The sequence below is a fragment of the Pleurodeles waltl genome, chromosome 1_1, assembly GCF_031143425.1.
Source record: "Pleurodeles waltl isolate 20211129_DDA chromosome 1_1, aPleWal1.hap1.20221129, whole genome shotgun sequence".
In the NCBI taxonomy this organism is placed as follows: Eukaryota; Metazoa; Chordata; class Amphibia; order Caudata; family Salamandridae; genus Pleurodeles; species Pleurodeles waltl.
In genome coordinates, this window is record NC_090436.1 from 722,097,577 (window position 1) to 722,112,256 (window position 14,680).

The window sequence follows — 14,680 nt, forward strand, 5'->3', positions numbered from 1 at the left end:
CCCTAGTCCCTGCACCATGGCCTACTCTGACCAAGGTCCTGCGTTTAGTCAAAGCCCAGTTTCTGAACACCTACACTCAATGACTGTTTGGCAATCCACTGTTTGACTTGTCCACATTGCCAGTGAATGTCTCTCTCCTACAATTTGGTAATCCTGTCCCTCTGCACTGACACCTTCTATAGGCTCACCAAGAAATGATGCCCCAGAACGGACTCAGCCAAAATGTTGAATGGACAATTTGCACTACAACACCTGTAAAAAAATCGCACTTGCTCACCTATTGTGTCTCTGTGTCATTTCACACTTCAACTGTGCAGTACCTAACTCCAAAGTGGCTGTGTGGCAACCCTGTTGAATCTCTATACTACTGTCCTGATGTCATATATTCAGATCCATCTGTGCATTGGCCAGGATTGCATCATAGCCCTACCATACTGAGGGAAATAACTGAGGAAGGAACTAAGCACACACAATCATGCTGTGTTGGTCAGAATGATGCACCATCTATCGCTATTCCAGAGAGCAAATGGTGGCTGGGAAATGTAGGCTCCATGCAAGACTTAAATAAGAATGTATGCCGCTTAATGTAATGAATCGTGTACAAATCACACTGCATTAACTTCCCTTACAGAGTAGGCTTCCATGAAGGAAATTCATGCTGCTTCAGTACACACATGATGTAGCTCAGCAATGAAAGCAGCAATACATGAGTGTGAACAACTCCTCATCTACAAAGATCTCCCTGAGCTTCACACTGCTGTCCGACCTAACAATTAACCCACATTGACATGTAATGAAGCACTCTTTGTGAAGTTGGACACATATCATAACAAAAGCTTGGTGTACAATGCACACTACCAATGGGGAGTCTCCCAATTTGAGGATACTTAACAAGTGAGCACACGGGTAGATGGGATGTTAAACATCCATTCCCAGGGGATGCTGAGCATAGGACACAAATGTCACACTAAATCATTCTGCAACATGGATGTCAAGGCCATGATAAAGTAGCACCTAACGCATCAAGTAAAGGGTTAACAAAATATTTATTTATATCTAGTACTACAAGAGGCAACTAAGGGAAAGGTACACCTACACTAATCTAACCTGACTACTAATAACCCACAACTGTCCCTATCTAACCTAAGCTAAACTTACTCTACACATGTAACGAAACGATCTAAACATCAACCCCCCACCCACCATTATGAGACAGGACACATGCAGGACAAAACATACTAACCTACACACATACTACACTATCCTAAACAAGCAGATTTTTTTTTTTTTTTTTTTTTTATTTTTTTATTAAACATGAATCCCAACATTGCCACCCACCCACCCACCCACACACAAATATTTGAGAAAAATAACAAGGACCCCCCACCCTCTTCCCTAACACTAACTAAGCTACATACCTATCCTAATCCTAATACTAATCCCCAAAGCCCAACTAACAGGAGAAAAAAAGGAAAGAGGTGAGAGGGGAGGGATAAAAGTTTAAGAGGGCAAACGAACTAGACGTTTGCACTCCTTAGTGTGCGCCTGATGTCGCGGACCCGGGTCTTTACATAGTTCATGTCATCAGTCAGGTTGTCCACCTTCCTCAAAAGTTTGTCCACTTTCTGGGACAATGCCTGGAAGGCTGCAGGGTCCACGGGAGGGTCTGTGGGGAGGGTTTGTGTGCCAGCAGAGGTTGAGCTAGTGGCAGCTGTTGGTGGGACATGTGACTGTCCTGCTGCCAGCACACGGCTGGGTCCAGGTCGTGCTGCATGCGGCGGGTCCATGGCAGCCGAAGTAGATGGGACCACTGGGCCAGACCTGGTGGCTGTGTCGTTGGTGGCTGTAGGTGGCACACTTGTTGGAGGCTGTGGTGTGGCCCACCACGCCCCGGAGGCCCTTTCGGAGTGATACCTGCGGCCCATCCGCCGATACCCAGACTGCACCTGCAGGATGTGCCTGTAACGGATGGCACGCCGCTCAAAATGGATGCGATCGGCCGCCCTCATGTTAGCAGCTGTGAAGAGAAAAGGCAGATATTTACCTTTGGCTTTGCATTGGGTGGGATAGCACAATGGGTTATTTGTACATTACTAGAAATGTATAGGTTGCAGCAATTGTCACAACATAGTTCACAGAAGGGCTCAGAGGAAGTACATGTGAAGCATGCATACATAAGGGCATATCACACCTAGAATATCCAGGTCTCTACATGATGGATGACATCACCCTACACTACTCATCCTAATCATCCCTACGGTTTTGTACATCATGGCTGCACCTCTTCCGCATACTTACTTCACTACATATGTCACTATATGTGATAACTATCACACTCCTCACTCTAAGCCATCTGGAATTGGTTGTGTGCTAAGATTGAACCAATGGGCTATAACCCAATGTCTACACTAGGGACCAGATGTAGGAAGATGGGAAATGGGACGAACAATCTGCAATGCAGAATGGGGTATCTGACACCGTCTGTGAGTTGCTATGGGGTTGCTAAGAGCCACCTCATTTACATCAATGATGTGGGTTGCAAGTTGCTCCACCTTTGCAACTATGGGCACTCACGGGGATGGAGGCCTGCTGGGAACAGCAGACCTCCATGTCCGTGACCGCTTGGAAATAACGCAGAACATGTTCCCCAAGTGTAGGCCGTTTACCTCAACGGGAAATGAGCAGCACTTAGAAATAAATTACGACAATTTCAATATTGAATAATTTAAGGCACTTAGGCCCGTATTTATATTTGTTGTTGCGCCGCATTTGCGTCACTTGTTGACGCAAAAGCCGCGCAAACTTGCAAATTCCAATTGTAATTTGTAAGTTTGCGCCGTTTTGGCGTCAAAAAGCTGCGCAAATGTGGTGCAAAAAAATTATAAATACGGGCCGCAGTGGTCCCTTGGACCACTGCCTGTTTTGTACAGGATTATTTTGGTACACTCGGAAAGGTGATGGGTTACAATGGGGACCCCTTACAGCTAGCAAGTGGGTTACCATCCACTTCAAGTGGATGATAACTGCGACTCACTTAGCAACCACAAACTCCATTGCAAATGGACTTGCATACCACTGTCAGTTGCAAATAGGACTGGAAAAAGCCTTCATATTTAGGATTAGGAATAAAATCTCCCATATATTTTCATGATCACCTAATACATTTCGGAATAGGAAACAGATGTTTGCAACTCACACACAATAATTATGAGTTCATCAACTTGTACACAGTTTGGCACATCTGGCCCTAGGTTCTGACTCACGACACAAAAGGTGTCAAGTAAGTGTGAGATACTGGTTGCTACAGTCCAAGGTAGCCTGTTTCACATTAACATCCCAGTCGTTGAGGGTGGTGTGGGAAGAACAACCACCAATCCCATGTGAAATGCACACCCAGGAGTGTATTGAACGTTCACCAAGTATGTGCCTTCACACACAAGACCTATGAATGGCTAGCAACACGTTGGACTTAGGCAAACATTGTGACATCCATGGACCACACATGTCACAATGATATGACTTTTGCCAACATGACATACTATCAGTGAGGCATGTTTTACTACACACACAGAGGAGGTGGAACACCCATTCTCATGATTCAACAGAACACATAGGCCATTGCACTCAAGTCACACACACTCCTAGTTCAGCTTGTGTAAGTACATGCCCCCGGAAGATCCAACCTACAGTGTGCACAGTCCATCCTCAACTAGGAAGATGCACTTTTCATCACAGCCATGTGCCTAAGCTATATGGGAGAATGTCAGTCTGATATGCAGACTCAGTTCATGTCAAGTCCCCGACCAAGTCTTACTTTGACCAGTGTATTCTAAGTAACTCATCCCATTCCCCATTGCGGCCCAACTGTAATGTCCTACAGCCCCTCAATCTCAGAGATGGCTAGGTGTTGCTTAACAGAAACATAAGTCCAATTTGATATCACACTAACACGACAATGGCAATGAACGGCCAGCGCATCACATCATGATTTCTCTTGAACACACAGTAGTCCATTTTGCGTCATTGGCAAATAAATATATCAAATAGCACTCAGGCAACACTCACTGTAGGTATCGGGGTCGTCGAAGTGTGCCACCTCTCCCACGGTGTAAGGCTCTGGTCCACCTGTAAAGCATGACAGGAAGAATGTACTCAGACTGGGTGGACTGACAAAATAATTCTGTTACAATGACACTGTGAGAATATGACATGGTAATGATACACTTTCACACATGCTCATACTGCATGGATGAGTTTGTATTCAACATTAACATTGGATGATTCTCCTGCTACAGTTACACACCCTACTACACACATGCAGTGGCCAGGACAGTCAGGTGTCGTCCAAGTTTACTCACAATAATTATGCCCCGACAATATTGTTATCCAAACATCTCAGCATGTGCATTCCAGAGAGACATCCAGACACTTGTTCCATGAGGACTGCATGACCACTCACAGTCAAACAGCCTATGTGGACATGTTCAACACACAGCAACCACACACACATGTGACATATCTGTGGAAAACATATCTGACTTCATGTGACGTGTATAAAACACACATGTATATCATCATCATGGGATTCAAATCAGATTTCGAGCGATGGGGTCTACATATGTAGGTATGTTGTTTCGACATGACTTACTCATTGCCCATTATGACATGTAGAGTACAAATAGAGCCATTAACGTGTTGCTTGTCTGACACAAATGCTACACTACATTACATACAGCTACAGCCATCTGGTATGTGTAGAACAACTGAGCCATCTGACTGCTAGCATAGGTCTTCATACACATTGTGCAACACGTACACATTAGGGCACATATGTAAACATTAGTAAGGCAGCATTTGCATCATTGCATCACGCAGAGATGGGCCACACCTGCCAAATACAGATATATGTATTAAGTTTCTGCTGTTTGAGGGAGAAAAAGTGTAGCCAATTTGGGGATATCAATATATATTGACAAGGGCCTAGGTTTCCCTAGCATTACACATAGGCAGCTCCTTATCTAGCAGATTGGGTAACATTCATCACATGTTCACACACAGATTACTATCATGTCCATGTAATTGATTGCTACTCACCAACATGGCCACCAATCCTGACTCCCAGGTGGTCCAGCAGGTCCTGTTCCCTCGTGATCAGATCGGCCCAGCGGTGTTTCAACTGATGGACATTCCGCATGGTCCCATGGACCCGGACCATGTGATGGCGCACCTTCTCCCAGCAAATTTTCCGGGCCTCCGTGTGATACCCCTGTATCACACGGCCCCCAGCCTCCAGCATCAGCGGGAGGAAATGGCACACTAGCCAGATAAATCCCCCCAATTCATCTTCGCCCATCCTGGACAGGCGAGGCCTCCCTGACATTATGACTGATGACTAACAGAAAAAAAAAAGTAGGAAATGGGGAAAGGTAGAGGTGTGAAGTTAAGAAAAGGAGAAAATAGCCCAACTAACCCCAATAACTACCCTAGCCACAACAGACTCCCACAGACAATACAAACAAATACAGGAATGGACAAAACTAGACTTAACAGACTGAGACAATGATACACAACAATATTAGACTGAACAAAGTACAAAAGACAAGCTACACAGGACAACAAAGCAGTAATTCACAGGACAACACTCTTCACTGAACCACACAGTCTAGAAAAATCTGAGACTGAAAAGTGAAAGTGAAAGTCAACTTCCAATACAGATTTGGCAAACAGGATATCCTATTACATCACTTCCTGCATAAAATGGCCGCCGTTTTTTAATCCCGGTTTGCGTCGTATTTTCACGCATACATAATTTTGCGTCATTTTTTATGACGCATAATATTGCACATGCTGCTGAGTGTAAAAATATGATATGAATATTAATATTCATTTACTGTACGAGATGTACGAAAATATGTGCATGTTGCGTCATTTTTTCCGACGCATACATGATGGGCGTCATATATATGAAACGTACAGGAATGCACATGCTGCTGAGTCAAATCTGAAATATGATGTAACTTATATTTTGCTGTCTAAATCTGTGAAATTTTTGTATACATTCAGATTTGACTCTGCATTCTGTGCACTCATGTACGTGACCAAAATATGACACCCATGCTGTATGCGTAGAATTATGATCAAATCTTTTTGTTACGTCTTCATGTTTTTAACTTGGGGAAGGTGATTTGTCAGGGTCAAACGGGGCAATGTGATACACATTTGTGTTTGGATATGCCACATGTCCATTGTTGTATGTATGGCAGGTATTCACACAGTAATGGTGTGGATACGTTACATAATGTCTTTTCCATATTTGTCAACATATTTGTGGCAATTGCTGATGGCTGTTTGGAAATGATGGATGGGATACCATGATGTATTCCTTCTCCAAATTTGGTCCACACTTATGATGGTGATGCTTTTATCTGGAGTCCTAACAGGGAGTGCAATGGTCACTTACAGTTATTATGGGGCTAACCATGTCCTAGCCTCATTTTGTGTTTGTGCTTTGTGTTCTACTCTTGACATGTAGGCCACACATGTACCTTATGCATGTGTTTGGCTCACAAGTACAGGATTTGTGTATGTTTGTGGGACCGTAGAAGTGGACTTAGGCCCCCAGCACCCTAGGATTTGACCATCCTGATTAGTTACAGTATCCATGGCTTGGCTTAATATTTTATGGGAAACCTGCAGCAGCAGGCTAATGTAAGGCCATATGGTATGTATGACTGTTGACCATTCATTCATCTCATTAGCCCATTAGAAGTTTGCAGTAATGATGATTTTGAGCTGACATGCCTACCATTTCCCAATGACTATGTTTGGAAGACTCTGAGCGTTCCTGATGTTCTGGGGAATATTCTTTAGTGGGTGTCTGTGTCCCTTTCTGCATTAACTGGTTAAGTGGCATGTCACATTCTTCCTGCTAGGTTCAAACTGGGACCCGACTGTGATGGTCTACTTTCAATAATTTGGTTGATTGTATGACATATGTGTACATGTGTGTTGGTATGTGGATCCACTATCACCTGTCTGGGTGTATGTTGTCACTGTGACATCCAGGTCTCTTCCTGAGTTAGTGGCAGCTAATGTTGTCCCAATTGTGTTTTGCTCATATCACCCACTGGAGAGAAGCAATTGATGACATGGTGACGTACACATGGATGGTCCCACCCTGTCTCTGACCACATGTGATGTGACTTTCACATGATCTACTTTTTTTGTCTGGGTGCAAGACTGTCTCAGGTGTTTTGATGTAGCATGTGGATTTGCCACATTTGTACTCATGTGGGCCTCTGTGTATGGCAATGTATCATGTCACATCCTACCCTCTGTGCATACAATTGAAATGTTCTTTTTTGTTGTGATGATTGTTATGGCATTGTTGGTCAAGGAGACCACATTCTTCGTCAGCATTTTATAAGTAAAGGTGCTCAGTAATGCATGGACCAAAGCATGATGTGGTGTTTGATATCTGTGTTTATTTACAATAGTGTAATACAGGTGATTATTATACATTAAGCAAAAAAATTATTTACAAGCTGCTGGCGCCTACGCTGTCCTGCTGCCGTGTTGGGTTGTCCCCCCTCCTGTTGCAGCCCAGCATCCTCCTCTTCATCATCCTCAGGCATGCCTGGGTCCAGTTCAAGGAGGGGAATGTTCCTCTGGACACATATATTGTGCAATATGGCACAAGTGAGGATGATTTTGCACACCATCTCTGGGGAATAGAGTAGGCTCCCGCCAGTGATGTCAAGGCAGCGGAACCTAGACTTTAGGATCCCAAAGGTCCTCTCCACAATGCTGCGGGTCCTCTTGTGGGCGTCATTGTATGCCCGCTCTGCAGCAGTGATTGGGTTCCCGAATGGTGTCATCACCCAAGGCTGGATGCCATACCCCTGATCAGCTGAAAGAGAAAGAGAATGGATTGAATTAGATGTAGGAGGCAGTGTTGTACGGATCTTTGATGGCTGTAGTTGTCTTGTGTTGTCTGTGACTCTTTTGTGTACTAATGTTCCAACCTATGGTTGTTATTGAAAACTTTGCTTTGATATATTTTCCCTTGGCTGAGCAAGTGTTTGTTGGCTAACCGTTTGTCAGAAGGACTGTTTTTGTTGTTGCAGTAGAGTGTTCCCTCCCTAGCATTGTGACTAGTGATACAGTTGTCTGTGTGTCCTCACTGGGGGTGTGATGTTAGTTCCATACCGAGTTAAAACGTGAAAGTGTATTTGACACCTTCTTGTGTATGAGCCCAGGCCATCCCATACCTTTTGACTTATGCATTGTATTAGTGTACAGGTTATTTTGAGACTTCCAATCTGTAAAGTGACATTTGGCCAACCACACTCATTGATGTCTTCACATTAGGCTGTGGATTAAATTCCAATGTGTGACAGGTTAAATGTTGACTTCTGACACATGGCTAGTGATGTGAGTACCTCAGTGTGTTCCTGGCTAGGTGTTGCTATTGTGGTGTATGTGTTGTTTGTCCTAGAGGGTTTGTGTGCGGTGTGTGTATGGGTTTGTTTTTTGTCCTTACCAACAAGTAGTCCATTGCCATAGCGTCCATCCTGGAAGTGTTGGTTGATGGTGGAGTGACGGAAGATGAATGCGTCATGTACACTCCCAGGATATTTGGCCACGATGTTGGTGATCAGTCCTTGGTGATCGACTATGGCCTGCACGTTGATTGAATGTGTGTGCTTCCTGTTGCGGTAGAGGTGTTCTGAATCAGCAGGTGGCACAAGGCGTACGTGTGTGCAGTCGATTGCACCAAGGACGTGCGGGAAGCCACTGATGGCGTAGAACCCCTGTTTAATTTCCTGCTGCTTCTGCAGTGTGTTAGGGAAGCAGATGTGGCGGGGTGTCAGGCGAATGATGGCATCCAGGACTTTAGGCAGGAATGCAGAGAATGATGGTTGGGATATTCCACCAACCAGGGCACCAGTTGTCTGAAAGGAGCCACTTGCCAGCAGGTGTAGTACGGCAAGCAGCTTTGTTTCAGTTGGGATAGTGCGGGGTGTCACTAAAGTGGGGGCCAACTGTTGTTCGATATTTGCCAGCAGCTGCTGAATGGCCTGCCAGTTCAACCGGTACCTCTGGATGATGTCCCGTTCCCTGAGGCCATGCAGGGTTGTTCTTGGGCGGAATATCCTGTCCTGCCTTCTGCGCTGTCTTTGGGGTCCCTGCTGTTGTTGTTGTAGCTGCTGTTGTTGCTGCAGGGCTCTGCGTCTACGTGCACGTTGAAGAAAAAGCACCTCCATAGCTCCCTGTTGCTGCTCTGCTGCTCTGTTGTTTGTTCTGTGTGTTCTGCTTAAGTACAGGTGTGTTTGCCCCATTTTAACGCCTGCCCTGACCCAGGCGTTAAAATTTAACGCTATTTTGACTCACATTCGGCGCAACCGGAGTATAAATATGGCCCTGAGTCACAGTCACACAGTCAAGAAATAGCACAGACTGTAAAGTGAAAGTGAAAGTACACCCACTGTGCCATGCCTGTAAACAGGATTTCCTATTATATCACTTCCTGTCCCCTTTACGGCCCGTTTTCCGTCATTCGTGTATTTTTTTGACGCATACGATGTTTGTGTGAATATTTTCTACGCATAACCTACATGTGCGGCAAAATACCATGCATTACCTGTACTCTTCAATTTCAATGGATATCCGCATGCATGTGGTGCGCAGGTGGAATTCATGCTAAGGGCCCATGTATGGTTGGTTCGCGTTTGCATGATTTCTCGATGCATTTGCATCAAAATGTTTGACTCAATCTGCGATTGCGTGATTTTCTAATATTTAACATGCATGCACCCTGTATCAACACGAAGATAGGAAGGTATGGCCTGCAGTGCGTGGTGTAGTGGTTGGCCACATGTGGTACAGCATGCAACTGTGTGTTCTGGGTGTGAATGATCTGTAACAATAATATGTGTGTTTCTGAAGGAATGGCATGCAATACAATGGACGTGATACAAATGTTTGAATGTGTTCCAAATGGGTATGTACATCTTATGGCAATCAGTGATCTACAACACTCATGATATGTGTTTTTAATATGTGTTGACTCATGTGATGTATGTAGTTTTTTTACTTTGGGGACATTACGTTTCACACGACAAACAAAACTCAGACATGATTGAGGATGGCTGATGAGTGCTATGTAGGATATGTTACCCCTCATATGTCATTAATTGTTGGTTACGACTTCATGGTGACTTGTGTGTGAACTACACAAATGTCTGACATATGTACATGTTTGGTATGTACTGTGTTTGAGATACTGTGCCTTAATTCTACTCATAACATGTTTGGTACACGTCAGTTTGACTCAATACAATTACCTATGTTACTTCTGTTGCTGTGGTGGACCTGCTGCCCTGGCTGCATGTATTCTCATATTTTCAGATGTGCATTCCACAGAAGTGTCCAGTTCAAGTGTGTGGGCATGTGTACCCTGTGTCAGGATTGGGCTCCATGGTGTCACGGTTTCGGGCGGGTCTAGTAAGGACTCTGTTAGGGGCACCCCTTGAGTTCACAGAGTATCTTGCAAGGAGGTAGTGTATCAAAGCAGAAGAGCAGCTAAAGGCATACAAGGGGAAAGGTCAGCTATGGTGAGGCAGAGAAAACAAAAATGTGAAGGCAGAGCAACCTTAGTGTGAACAAATACGGAACGGTCAGTAATGGACAAACACACTGGGGTTATCACTAAGGGTGTCCGTAGGGTCGGGCTCAGAACTTTCCACAGCAACAGGGAACGTCAGTGCCTCTGTGCAGAATAATCTTACAGATCGTCACCACCCAAGCCCCATAGAAAGGAGGCAGCAGAAAGGATTCCGTGTCTGGACCCTTAGGGCACAAATAAGGATTGTACTTACATACAGGAGACTAGCCCTTGTGGGTCTGGCTGGAGACACAGTGGGAATTCCTGGAATACAGCCATTGCACACGGTCACTGTTAGGCACTAAAGACTACATGCAACACTAGACAAAGGATGGGGGCTGGATTTGCCTCCTGGAAACCAGGTGCCAACCCAAGTACAAAGGAAAACACTTCTACACAGGTGAGGACTGATAGGACACTTACCAGACACAATAACTCAAGAGGAAAAAGAAAGCGAAGGAACCAACTAGGAGACAAAGGCAGGAACAGGGAACGGGTTCAGGCTGACGCAAAGGCTGGAACAGGTCTGGGAAACAGAAAGCAGGCTCTGGCAAAAACAAACATGAACAAGGCTGAGAAACAGGGAGCAGACTCTGACTGGAACAAGCAGGAACAGGACTGGGTAAACAGAGAGCAGGTTCAGGCTGAATCAGGACTGTAACACAATCCAGCAAGGGGTCTGGAACACAAAGGAATCGTACACCAATGCACGACGAGGAGCCTCAGGGAATGGCAGCTTTTAAGCAGTTCCAGGCAGTAGCAAGGCCAGGGCAGAGTCACATGGCTGGGCTGCACAAGAGAGGTCACAGATGTGTGCAGCTTCAGTCTCTCACAAGTCCTGGAGGAGAGAATCCAGTATAAAGGGACAACCAGACTTTTCCCCTGGGAAGCAATGGACAGAAGATTACAGGTCTTACCGACTACCAGGCAGTGCATTATGGGACCTGAAGTCCATGCAAGCTAATGTAGTCCTTCTATAGCATGCCATATGGAAAAGGGAAGCAAACAGGAGTCAGAAAGGGACTCTTTGTGAGTGTTAGTCGTGATTCCCAGGGTACAGATAGCCCGTTTACAGCACCCCCTAGAGATGGGAGGGCAGAGACATAATACACGGCAGTGGCAGAACTTATTTCCAGGGATGGACTGCACATGGCATGTGTTGTGAACATTGCTTGTCATACCTGGGACACTCATGCTATCCATTTTCACAAATGATGCCCCCCTTGTCACACAAGCTCCTTGCAGAGATTGCAAACGACACACTTACTAATGTCAGCGGTCTGTTCATACATTCATGTTTCTGCTGATATTTCACATCTACTGCCTCATGTATGGGGCGTTTATTTACCTTATGATTGGAAATGTCATAGTTGTGTGTCATGTGCTACAGTAGACCATGTTGGCAATGTGGATGTGAGTAATATGCTGTGGTCCATTGACTTTGTCCTTCATATGTGAAATTCAGGAGATTAGTGTTTTTTATATGTGTGTTATGTTTGCTGTACAATCATACACATCACATGTGATGTTGCATCAGAAGTAGTCAGATTTGTCTTTGTAACCTGCTCCCTGAGGTAATACTCACATTCCTAAAGAACATGTGATAGAGAATGAAGAAACCAGAGCAGGATTGTGTGATCAAGTATGGTGTATATTTTTGTTATCTTAACAATGTGTATAGAGTGACTATTGAATGAAAAGGTTTTGTACAATTAGCTGTCGGCAGCGCATTCCTGCAGCTGTGTTCTGCTGTTCCCCCTCATTTTCCCTGGCACCATCCTCCTCCTCCTCCTCAAGCAGTTCTTGCTCTGGCTCATATAAAGGGATGTTCCTCCTCACACAAATGTTGTGCAGGATAGCACCGGTAAGTATAGTCTTACACACAATGTGTGGGGCATATAGGAGGCTGCCTCCTGTGATGTCCAGGCACCTGAATCTGGACTTCAGGATGCCAAAGGTCCTTTCAACAATGGTGCGTGTCCTATGATGTACCTCATCATAGGCGATGCTCTGCTGCTGTGCTTGGGTTGGGGAATGGGGCCATGATCCATGGCTGGATCCTGTAACCCTGATCCGCTGCAAAAGATAATAGTAGTGAGTATTTTGATAGTGCTTGCAACAGGAATGTCATTTAGCATGGCAGTTGATATTTTGGGGCATATTTATACTCTGCTTGCACCGGATTTGTGTCTTTTTTTTTAACGTAAATTCAGTGGAAAACTAACACCATATTTATACTTTGGCACCAGACCCATCTAACGTCAAAATATCTCAGTGTGCGTAATTTTCTGGGTGTGTGAAACTGCCTTGCGTTAATGAGATGCAGGGTAGATGTTCCCATCCAGAAAATGACTTAAACACCCGTGTGCCATATTCATCCAACTGCGCAAAAATGCTGCGCTGCTGGGAGGAAAATGGCGCACATCGCGATTTGCAACAAAATTTAACAACATCACAAAACAAAATAAAATGATGGACGGAGTGTTGAAACTTTTCAAACACTCACCCCCCAGTCACAGATCTGGGTTTAATCCATCTTTATTTTGCTCACCACGTCACCCCAGTTTGGACCCAGCCGTATGCAAATCAGTCTTGACCCTGTTCCCCATGGGAAAAGTCCAGCCCGAACTGCTAGGCCAGGTCCTCCCTGGACAGGAAACAAGCATCCTGGGACCGGTTTCAGGGTACCACCCTTCATCAGCCAGGCTAACTTGAATCCAGTGGTGCAGCGAGCAAGGGACCCCGTCTGGGCATACCCCTGCCACTTAGGGCGCACAAAGCAACATCACAAAACTAAATAAAATGATGGATGGAGTGTTGAAACTTTTCAAACACACATCCCCAGTCACAGATCTGGGTTTAATCCATCATTATTTTGCTCGCCACGTCACCCCAGTTTGGACCCAGCCATATGCAAATCAGTCTTGACCCTGTTCCCCATGGGAACAGTCCAGCCCGAACTGCTAGGCCAGGTCCTTCCTGGACAGGAAACAAGCATCCTGGGACCAGTTTCAGGGTATCACCCTTCATCAGCCAGGCTAGCTTGAATCCAGTGGCGCAGCGAGCAAGGGACCCACATCTGGGCATACCCCTGCCACTTAGGGCGCACAAAGCAACATCACAAAACAAAATAAAATGATGGACATAGTGTTGAAACTTTTCAAACACTCACCCCCAGTCACAGATCTGGGTTTAATCCATCATTATTTTGCTTGCCACTTCACCCCAGTTTGGACCCAGCCATATGCAAATCAGTCTTGACCCTGTTCCCCATGAGAACACTCCAGCCAGAACTGCTAGGCCAGGTCCTCCCTGGACAGGAAACAATCATCCTGGGACCAGTTTCAGGGTATCACCTTTCATCAGCCAGGCTAGCTTGAATCCAGTGGCGCAGCGAGCAAGGGACCCACGTCTGGGCATACTCCTGCCACTTAGGGCGCACAAAGCAACATCACAAAACAAAATAAAATGATGGACAGAGTGTTGAAACTTTTCAAACACTCACCCCCGGTCACAGATCTGGGTTTAATCCATTGTTATTTTGCTCGCCACGTCACCCCAGTTTGTACCCAGCCATATGCAAATCAGTCTTGACCCTGTTCCCCATGGGAACAGTCCAGCCCGAACTGCTAGGCCAGGTCCTCCCTGGACAGGAAACAAGCATCCTAGGACCGGTTTCAGGGTATCAGCCTTCATCAGCCAGGCTAACTTGAATCTTTTGAGTTGACAAAATTTAACGCCTGGGTGAGGGCAGGTGTTAAAATGGGGCAAACACACCAGTAGCAGAACACAGAAGCAACATCAGAGCTCAAAAAGGAAGACATGGAGGTGCTATTTATCCAGCATGCACGAAGACGCAAAGCACAGGCGCAACAGTAGCAGCTTCCACCACACCAACAGGGACCCCAAAGGTAACGACGAAGGCACAAGAGGATATTCCCGACCAGGACAACCCTTCAGGGCCTCAGGGAACATGACATCATCCAGAGGTACAGACTAAACTGGCAAGCCATA